Here is an 11,495-nt window from a genome sequence, read left to right on the forward strand (position 1 = left end):
GATCTACTATTGTCCATTGTGATCCAATATGGTCCATTAACATATCTATGACCAATATTGGCCATTGTGACCCAGTAAAGCCCAATATGGTCTATTAACACATATATGGTTAGGGATGAGTTCGGTACCGATAATGGTACCGAACATGTCGGTACCAAAAATGCCAATACCGGAAATAATCAAATATGGGTACAGGTACCAGTACCAAAAATGTTCGATATGGTACCGTACAATACTCGTATCGCGACACTATATGAAAGTAAAATTCGGTAGACTATCGGTATCGTATCGAACTGAAAGTACCGGTACTAAAAACAATTAACTACGAGAAATCCAGTACCATTATTAATATGCATACATTAATATATCATTTAGAAGAAAACAAATATGGTTTAAAATATATAATATTTAATAATAGTTTGAATTATTAAATATCTAGTAAGATTTTTTTTGTTTTTAGTATTAACTAAAGTAATTTTTTAAATAAGAATATTATTTGAGAGAAAAGTTTTGAATCAAATATTAAGTTTTGTAATTAAATATTTTGGGGGGAATTTTAAAGATATAGTAAATTTAACATTTGGTCACACATTTTTTTAGTGACATTTGATAATATTTCGTCACACAAAATAAACAAAATGATGATTGTGTGAGGAATGTTAATGTAAAACCACATTAAATTTTGTAATTTTAAGTGTGACTATTGTCTAACCTTTGGTTACACAAAAGAATATATGTGGCCATATATATTAGATTTTAGCCACATTATTAAACATATAATATGGTCGTAGAACACATTTGGCCACACTTTTTTTTAATGTGAATGTTTTATCTTAACGTGTGGCTAAAGGTTTGGAATAGTTTGTGTTTAGTCATGGGAAACAAATACAATAACCGTAGATCAAATTTAGTCACACTTTTTTAGTGTGACTAATAAATGTCACAGTTTTTTCTTAAAGTGTGCCTAAAGGTTTTGAATACACATGTTATTTGTTGGTGCATAGATGTCTGTTAACTTTGTCTTTATCGAGTCTTGTATCTAGATAGGATAAACCAGTGCTCAGATGTCGGAAAATAGGATTTTGATGTTTTAGGGCCATTTGCACAAAATGGAGATGTGTCCATTTCGTACGAAATGAGGTATTACCATTTCGCACGAAATGGTTTTGCCATTTCGTACAAAATGACCATTCCGTTTGAACTGTTTTGTGCGGAATGGATGGCCTATAAATACCCGAGCATGGTTGTCATTTGTAACGATCCGGATTTTAGAGCCGAGGTGCTGCCGAACTGTCAACTGATCTGTAAAGCTGTGAAATCAATAAAAAGAAGATAATTAGGGAAAATCAAGCTGTTATCAAGTTCATATCATTGAGTCCGCCTTTGATATGGATTAAAACTATTCTGAACGGCTCATTCAGGTTGCACAACGATCCAACAAGTGGTATCAGAGCTCAGGAGGAAGAGTTCATACAGATTCAGCTTGTTTTCACCAGAATTTCTCACTTCTAGTCATTTTTCTTCACAATTTTCAAAATTTATCAAGATTTAACGGTTAAAATGGCTTGAATTTCACATATATCACGTAAAATACTGTTTTAACAAATCCTTGAAAGAATTGGACCTAAAATCGACCTAAAACCAGATCAATTTGACAAAAATGTGGCCGACAGGGTGATGTCATCATCATTTCGCACTGAATAGATGAGCATCATTTCGCACGGAATAGGCGAGCTACATTTCGCACGGAATCAACATCTTGATCTTCATTTCGCACGGAATCAACATATTGATCTTCATTTCGCACGAAATCAACCCTGTGGATTTCATTTCCTACGAAATAGACCCCCATTTCGCATCAAAGGATCATTTCTCTTGGAATCCATTTCGTTTGGAATTCATTTCATTTGAATTGTGTTTTAAAATTCACAAAAATTTGTCTAAGTGTTTGTTGATTGTTTCAGGTACTTGAAGATGGATGATTTTCTGAATCCGTTTAGTGATGGTTTTGCTTACACTGGAAGCACAGGAGATGACACAACAAGCCACACAAATGAAAATGCACCAAAACCGAGTCCGAAGAAAACCATTGCTGATTCTTTGAGTGTTGATAATTCCTACGACACATATAACAAATTGCCCAAGCTAATGGCCTTAGAGGATTACAACCGATGGGCTAGCAGATTTGAAGAATGGCTACAGGCATTTGCATATCAGAGTTGGAAGAGTATGAAAAGTGGTTTTAACATCAGAAGAACTGTTTATGAAAATTTAATTGATTCCCCACAAGAGAATTTCATTGCTGAACAAAAGTGCATCGCTTTACTTCATTAATCAGTGAGAGATGATATTATCTCATTGATTGAATACAAAGATTCCAGAGATCTATGGGAGAAATTAAAGATGAAATGTGTTGGTGGTGTTGAAATTGTTAAGAATAAGAAAAAAATTGTTGAAAAAAGAATTCGATCTGTTTGGGTGTTTGAAAAATGAGTCTGTGTCAAAGATGATAGAAAGATTCGGGCACCTAAAGTTGGAACTCGCAAGATATGAAATTGTGTATTCTCAGGAAGAGTTGGTTGATAAGCTGTTTGACTCACTGCCTGATGAGAAAGACTGGCAGTATTTTGCTTTAATGCTGAAAAATATAGTGAAGTCGACTGATCTGACAGTTGATTTACTGATCGAAAGGTTGGAGAGTCATGAATTGGAGATCAGGAAAACGAACAAAGTCAACAACTCCTCGTATCAGCAAAATGTTGACTTGTATTATCGAGGTAGTATGATCCCAAAAACCGTGTCTCCGAAGACTGCCTTCTCAGCAGAAAATTCAAACATGTCAAATCAAGAAAGTCCAAGCAGTGGTTATCATGGAGGATCATCGACAACTGCTACAAGACAACAACAACAGTCAAGTCCGAAAAACTTGTTTCAATGCAATATTGCTGTAGACCTAAAAAATGCTCAAAACATTAGTGAAGAATTTGCCAAGCAGCAAATGGTGTTCTTAGCTTCTGTCTTGGAATCATATGAGAGTCTTGTGGCTGGAAAGATTGGAAACACAAATCTCACCAAGGAAGATTATGATCAAATTGACACAGAAGAGATGGAGTTGATAGATATTAGATGGTGTTTGGCGAGTGCGGTCAGAAGGGCTCAAAGATTCATGGAGATAACAGGCAGACACTCGATTGGAGGACCTTCAACAAAGCTTGGTTTTGATAGATCAAAGGTTACATGCTTTAGATGCAAGCAAAAGGGGCATTTTAAACGTGAATGTCGAAATGCAGCTGCTGATGAAACTGCAAACCCTTTCCGTGAGGATTATTACAAAAGAGCCATTTATCATCAAAACAAATCCGAACATCCACGAATGAAACAGATAGAAGAAAATCCCAAAGAAAAATCAAGAGCATTAGATGTCATCCATGATGATGAGGGATTCGATTGGAGTGATGTGTTACCGGAAGAGGACGCAGTGGGGTATGCCTTCATGGCAAAGATCGTTCCTTTCAAGGATACACAAACAGAGGAAAAAAAATTTGTCAGTAGGAAGAGTTTAGCTCTAACCATGAAAGACAGACATTTTCGTGCATGGAAAGAGGCTAAATCACGAAGAGATGGGATGCTGACAGAGAATGTTATTTGGATCCTAAGGGAAATATACTTGTGGAACCATCAACACTTCTTGTCGAGACTCTGATCGAGCAAATAGCAGAAGAGCAAGAAACAAATCAAAGAATGTGGTGGGGAAGTGATGAAGAAGAGAAAGAAAAAGAACTACAGTCGAAAAAGGTTGATGATGGGATAATCGACACGACGAAAGAGTTTATAGCAGAAAATCTGAAGAAAATGGCTGACAAAGTTCTTGCAGCAAAGGAGTTAGAGGTAGAGTCTAAGTCCAGAACTGAGTCAAAGAGCAAGGTCAGTTCTAATGATTCAACCAATGAGTCAGGTAAGACTGATAAAGCCAAAAGTGAAAGTAACTGCAAAAATTGCATGAAAGACTGCAAGGTTTGTAGAACACTTGCTTACCTAAGTGGTAGAAAGACTGAAGAACTGACAGAAAGAGTCAGAGAAGTTGAAAACCAGATTTTGAGTCGTGACAAGTTGGTAAAAGCTTCAAGTGATAGAATTAAAGAATTAACTGATAAACTTGAAAAAGATAAAACTGACGTAGAACGAATCAGGAAAGAAAACAAAAAGTTAATTCATGAAAACCGTCAACTTTCAGAAAATTATGAGAAGCTAAAAAGAACGACAAAAGATTCTGATGAAAGAAATGATAAAACAGTCAAAGAAAATTTTCATCTATCAGGAGTACTTCAGTCGAAAGAAAAGCAAATTAACCAACAGTTGGATGAGATTGCTAATCTGAAGCTTCAGTTTTAGGAAGCTAAGATTGAGAATGAAAGCATCAATCTGAAACTCAACAGTTACAACTCCACAAGTTTTGTTCTTCAACATATCGTTCATAAACCAATTGGAAACAACAAAGCTGGCGAAGATGTTTACTCGGATGGAACTGCGGTTGGGTATCATCAAGTTCCACCACCAGTATTAAATAATTTTTCAAAGAAAAAGTCCAGGTTGGTTAACGAAGAAGAGACAAATGAAATTAAACTTCCAGAAACAATTGATGTCACATTCACTTCATCATCCGATGAAGACAGTGTCCAGTCTGAAATTGTTAAAAGTATGGCTGAAAAAGTTTTGAAATCGGAAAGTGACTCAACTAAGGATGGAGAATGTTTTTTGGACAAATATATTCCGAAATCAACATCCAAAAACAAATTAAATGAAGAACCTAATCTTGTGATGTACAAGATATCGGGATCGGATAAGTTGTATTCGGATCTTGAATTTCCTTTGGAGAATGTGAATGTTGACAAATTGAAAAAATGTGTTCAAGTTGGTTGAGATCGATGTTAATGAAATTGAAGGTTTGAAACGTTCAAAGAGGCAATTAAACTTTGAAAAAGATAAAGCTTACTACAAAAAACCTGTTATACCACCATGTTTTTTCTAAAAACAATCAAAACAGATGGTCGGGTGGTTATCAGGGTGGTAAGAATTATCGAAGAAAGAATTTTCAAAACAAAACGTTTGTCGAGAAAAAGGTGTTTGTAATTAGTTCAAGCTCACTTTCTGAGCAAGAATCTGAAACTTTCTCAAAATCAAATGAAGAGTTTTTTAAAAAGAAGACTTCATAACCTCAGACCGAAGGCACAAGTCGGATAGTTGACACCCGAACATGCTTCAAATGCAATCAAGTTGGACACATTGCACGAAAGTGTACCAACTCGAAGCCTAAGTCTGACGTTGTTGTGAATCAGAAAAAGAAAGTTGATGCAAAAGGCAAAGCTCCATTGGTTGTTGAGAAGAAAGTTTTGAAAAATGAAAACACCAAATTCAAAACTGAACCTGTAAAGAATGTGGTAACTAAAAATGACAAGTTTTACACACGGGTTGCATCATCTCAACAAACACGGAAGCCAAAATCTGTTGAAAAGAAAGTAAGTTCTCCAGAACCAAAGGTATTAGTGTCTTCAAAACAATCATCTTCTACCACTCTGGTAAAGATGAATGTTCCTTTGGATTACTATGAGAATCTTGAAAAACAAAAGTCTAATGTTTCTGAAAAGAAGTATGTACCAAAGAAAGATCAATCATTTGGTCAACCTCCGAAAAATGATTTCTTTTTATACAAAGAGGTTGAGATTGGATCTGAAGAAAGTTTAAAAATGAATGACAAAAATTTTCCACCATTGTACTCAAAGGTCACACACATCAAGCTACCTGAGTCAAAAGAGGCTTGGGTGGCATCCAAATCTAAATAATTGTTTGTGATGTGTGCAGGAGCTTCCGAGATCCATCTCGCGTTGGATTATGGATAGTGGAGCTTCTCGGCACATGACGGGGAAGAAAACCCTACTGTACGATGTTCGTGGGTGGGTTTAATGGAGGATATGTGGGATTTGCAGGCAATTAAGGTGGTCGAATAATTGGTGAAGGAACTCTATCTAAGGGTATTGTCAGTTTGAAAGAGTAAACTACATCACCGAGCTTGAGAACAATCTTCTGAGCATCTCTCAGATCTCTGATCGCATGTATACAATGCACTTCACAGATAAGGAATGTTTGATATTAAAACCAGGATTTGTTGTTCCCGAAGAATGGATTATCATGAGAGCACCAAGAGTCAATGATCTGTACGTGTTGGACATGAGCGTAGCCACTACTACCACGGGCCAGGCTCATTGTTTTATGTCAGGAGCAACGGAAAAAAATCTCAATTGTGGCATCGAAAGATGGGCCACATTCACCTGCGAAAAATGAACTACTTGGTACATAATGATTTAGTACACGGGGTTCATTTGAAAAGTTTCCATCTGGAAGGGGAGTGCATTAGCTGCATCAAAGGCAAGAAAAAGAAGAAGTCACACCCTCAAAAGAAAGTTAACTCAGTTTCAAGACCGTTGGAGATACTTCATATGGATCTTTTTGGTCCAGTGAATGTTAAAAGCATAACTGGTGATCTCTACTGTCTTGTAGTAACTGATGACTACTCCAGATTTTCGTGGGTATCATTTTTGAAGTCAAAAGATGAGACATTTGAAAGTTTGATGGCGTTATTCAAAAAAATTGAAAACTTGTACCAAACTCGAATCAGAAGAATCAGGAGTGACAACGGTACAGAGTTTAAGAACAACAAAATGGAAGAGTATTGTGATGAGAGAGGTATATTGCAAGAATTTAGTGCTCCTTATACTCCAAAACAAAATGGAGTAGCAGAAAGAAAGAATAGGACGATAATTGAAACGGCCAGGACGATGCTTGCTGGTTCAAAACTACCTGTCAACTTTTGGGCAGAAGTAGTGTCAGCCTCTTGCTATACACTCAACCGGTTTCTCACAGTGAAGAAATTCAACAAGACGTGTTTCAAGCTGATAAACAACCGCAAACCAAACCTGAAGTATTTGGAACCGTTTGGGTCTCCCTGCACCGTTCTAGAACCTTTTGGAAAATTTGGTCCAAAGAGCATCGAAGGAATATTCGTGGGTTACTCAAGTCCAATCAAACGAGTATTTGTTCCAAGCTTGAAGCGGATTATTGAAGCACATAATGTTGAATGCCAAGGCTACACAATGCCACCGCAGAATCCCGGTGATTCATGGCGTTTCAATTACGACACTCTGTGGGATTCGTTTGACATGGAGGAAGAACCAGAGTTCTTTGATGAGTTGGATATTCTAATAGAGTATGAGTCATCACAAGAAAGGTTTCCAACAGAATCTTCAAGGCGTCAATGGCAAACTTCAAATGACAATGAAGCTGGTCCAAGCAATGCTGGAGAGAATGATGATATTTAGCAACATCCATCATCTTCAGAACGTGAACATGCTCCTGACAATTAGACGACGGTCAACGATAATCTAGAATCTGATGATAGGGCAATATTCGATCGTGGTGATTCAGATTCTGAGGGGGAGCAAGTCCAGATTTTAAGTCAAACAAATCTAGTCGGTGAACATGATGCAAATCAGAATGTCACAAATTTGGAAGGCGAGGTAGATGTTCCAGGCGAGGTTATGCCAAGAACTCTTTCATACCATCCAGAGGAGTTAATTATTGGAGAATTACAATCAGGCGTCCGCGCTAGACGAAAAATTGACCAAGGCCTTACTTGTTTTTATTCTACAGTTGCTCCTTTACAAATAGAGTTTTCACTTAGTTGTTTTATCTCGCAGATTGAACCGCGAATATACAAGGAGGCACTAACTGAAGATTCTTGGGTCAATGCTATGCAGGAGGAGCTGAGTCAATTCGAGAAGTTGGGAGTGTGGAAGTTGGTAGACTTGCCTGATGGTCACAGGAAGATCAACACAAAGTAGGTGTTTAAATGCAAGAGAGACAATCGAGGGGTTATTATTGGTAACAAAGCTCACCTCGTAGTCCAGGGTTTCAGTCAGTAGGAGGGTATAGATTTCACAGAAGGGTATGCTCCCGTCGCTAGACTTAAAGTGATTAGAATCTTCTTAGCATTTGCATCGTGGAAAGGATTTAAAGTCTTTCAGCTAGATGTTAAATCGGCTTTTCTCTATGGGAAGGTAAAAGAGAAGGTATATGTCGGACATCCACCGGGCTTCACTGATACAATCCACAAAGACAAGGTTTATTTACTGGATAAAGCACTGTATGGTTTACACCAGTCCCCGAGAGCCTGGTACGAGACATTGTCTCAACATCTGATTGCCAACAGCTTTATCAGAGGAAAAGTGGATGCCACTCTCTTCACCAAAGAAGTCGACGGACATCTTCTGATTGTTCAGATATACGTGGATGACATTATATTTGGGTTAACAAATGAAGATCTGTGCAAAGATTTTGAAAAAGTTATGAAGCAAAAATTTGAAATGTCATCGATGGGTGAGATGAAATTCTTTTTGGGTCTTCAGGTTGAGCAACTGCCCAAGGGAATATTCATACATCAGACGAAGTATGTTTATGATATCTTAGAGAAATTTGGGATGTCAGGGACTACTCCAGCCTCCACCCCATTTGCAACGAATCATGGGATAAACCCTAATCTCACCGGAGAGAAGGTAGATGAAACGATGTATCGTTCCATGATCGGTTCGCTAATGTATTTGACAGCTTCAAGACCCGATATCATGTATCCTACCTGCCTCGCAGCATGGTTTCAATCAAACCCGAGAGCTTCGCATATGGTGATTGTGAAACGGATATTGCGCTACCTGAAAGGAACTCCATCATTGGGGTTATGGTATCCAAAAGAAGGCGATTTCATGCTCGAAGGTTATTCCGATTCCGACTTCGGATGCTGCAAAGTTAACGCTAAATCAACAACTGCGGGATGTCAGTTTTTCGGACCACGATTGGTCACCTGGCAATGTAAGAAGCAGACCTATGTAGCTTTATCCACATGTGAAGATGAATATGTATCTGCTAGCTGTTTCTGTTCTCATATCTTGTGGATCCAGCAACAGATGCGCGACTACGGTTTGCAATTTCTTACTACCCCTGTCTTTGTTGATAATGAGGCAGCGATAAACATAACGAAAAATCCTGTTCATCACGCTAAAATGAAACACATTGAAATTCGTCATCACTTCATCCGAGATTGTTTCGAGAAGAAGTTGATACGAATTGAGAAAATCCACACCGATGAACAAAAAGCTGATTTACATACCAAAGCGTTTGATAAAACTCGTTTTAAATATCTTTTAAAATTGAACGGTATGAAGCTTTTATCGGTGTCGGAAGAGATTCTTGTCGTAGATGAAGGTACCACTGTAGATGATGTTGAAAAGCCATCTACATTGGTTTGTCGATTTTTTACTTGTTTTGGTATTTAGGGGGAGTTAGGTTATATTTTCAGAAAATACAAAAACCAGTAAAAAATTCAAAAAATACAAAAACATGAGATATTTCTAAAATCCAAAAAACAATAGAAAACTGAAAACGAGTTTGTGTAAAAAGGGAATATGATAGTACATCGGCTAGACAGTTACTGTATGCTAAAGAATTGTAAAGTTTAAAATGAGTTAAGCAGTCTCGCTGATGATATGCCGATAGGTTTTTAAACACTCAGTAAGTTTGTTCGGGATATAAACTTAAATCATCACTTGCTTATTTCGTGGGGAACATCTCTCAGATATCTAGGTAACCCCAGGTAACCCCTGAAATCTTGTTTGAAAGACTCTATCTCTGACTTAATAGGTCTTTGTACGTGATGATATCTGGGGTATTATACCAGGACTTCTGATTTTGCGGAAGCAATAGCCTAGTCCTCGTATAATATTCTGCACAACTTTATTCTTAAAAGCTCACCCTCAGCATAAAAAATGATGAAACATTGCAAAATGTTAATCATGTGTTGTTGAAAGAAAAGATTCCCAAAGGGAACCCACCAAAAGATGAGCCATCATCTCTCTGTACGAACGAAAGTTCTAGCCTGAGCTCTCATGGCCTCGCATCTACCCTTTACAGATATCATTCTGAGATGGTACACGCGTATAAGTTTAAGATATTAAAACACTAAATTCGTATCCTGAACAGATTGATATTTTTGTAAAAATTTAAAGTAGATCAGTATATCGACAATCTAAGCGAATTGTTTAATTCTGAGTATGAAATCAAAGCTTAACGGTACTCGTAGCTTGTCTGATAGCTGATATGATTCCCTAACACGCTCACCAAAATATGATTGAAAATAAGTTACATTTACTGCATTTCATTTTCTGGTTATCATTCAAAAATTCAAAAAGATTTCATAGCTTTCTAGTCTAGAAATTTTCTTAAAAAAAAACCAAAAAGATTTTTCATTTCTGCTTTGTTTTTATCGACAAATCAAAGTAGAAAGCTGATCTTCAAATTTGCAGTTTGAAGCAGATGCAGGAAGTTTCTAAACTGGAAGATGAGTCGGGAGCTTATTATAATAAGAACCTGAAAGATGAAAAGTCGACACAAGTTCATTAAGTTGAAACTTGTAATTTTTCAGAAAATGTTTGAAAAATGTTGAACAAAAGTCAGTTGTGTTTTGTCTCAGGTCAACCAAGGTCATTAAGTTGGACTTGGTAGAAAAATTAAGTACCCAGGGTCATTAACTTGGACCTGGAGACTTAAGTGGATTATTAAAACTGATAAATACAACAAATAAAGTTAAAAGGTTACTACATTTTAATGTCAATTTTTTGAGTAGCAGGAAACAGTTTCAACCTGTGAAAGCAGCGAAGCAAGATCCCCATGACTAAGTCTGAACAAAGTTTGAGCCAGAATTCATCCCAGCTTGCTGAAAGGGGGAGTCTGAGGACGTAAGAGTCAGATAGAGATTCTGGTTCAACAATTAAAGGGGAGTTTTAAGATTGTTCAAGTGCTAACTGTTGCTGCTGATAGAAGAAGAAAAGAGATTGAAGGAAGCTTACAGTGTCAGATAATTTTGAAAAGTTCAAAGATAGATCAAGGCTGAAGATTATCGAAGACTCGATGCCAAAGACTTCGTCAACATCCAAGGGGGAGTTTGTTGGTGCATAGATGTTTGTTAACTATGTCTTTATCGAGTATTGTATCTAGATAGGATAAACCAGTGCTTAGATGTTGGAAAATAGGATTTTGATGTTTTAGGGCCATTTCGCACGAAATGGAGATGTGTCCATTTCGTACGAAATGAGGTATTACCATTTCGCACGAAATGGTTTTTCCATTTCGTACGAAATGACCATTCCGTTTGAAGTGTTACGTGCGGAATGCCTGGCCTATAAATACCTGAGCTTGGTTGTCATTTGTAACGATCCGGATTTCAGAGCCGAGGTGCTGCCGAACTGTCAACTGATATGTAAAGCTGTGAAATCAATAAAAAGAAGATAATTAGGGAAAATCAAGCTGTTATCAAGTTCATATCATTGATTCCGCCTTTGATATGGATTAAAACTCTTCTGAACCACTCATTCAGGTCGCACGACGATCCAACA

Source organism: Helianthus annuus, chromosome 2 (genome assembly GCF_002127325.2).
Source record: "Helianthus annuus cultivar XRQ/B chromosome 2, HanXRQr2.0-SUNRISE, whole genome shotgun sequence".
NCBI lineage: Eukaryota > Viridiplantae > Streptophyta > Magnoliopsida > Asterales > Asteraceae > Helianthus > Helianthus annuus.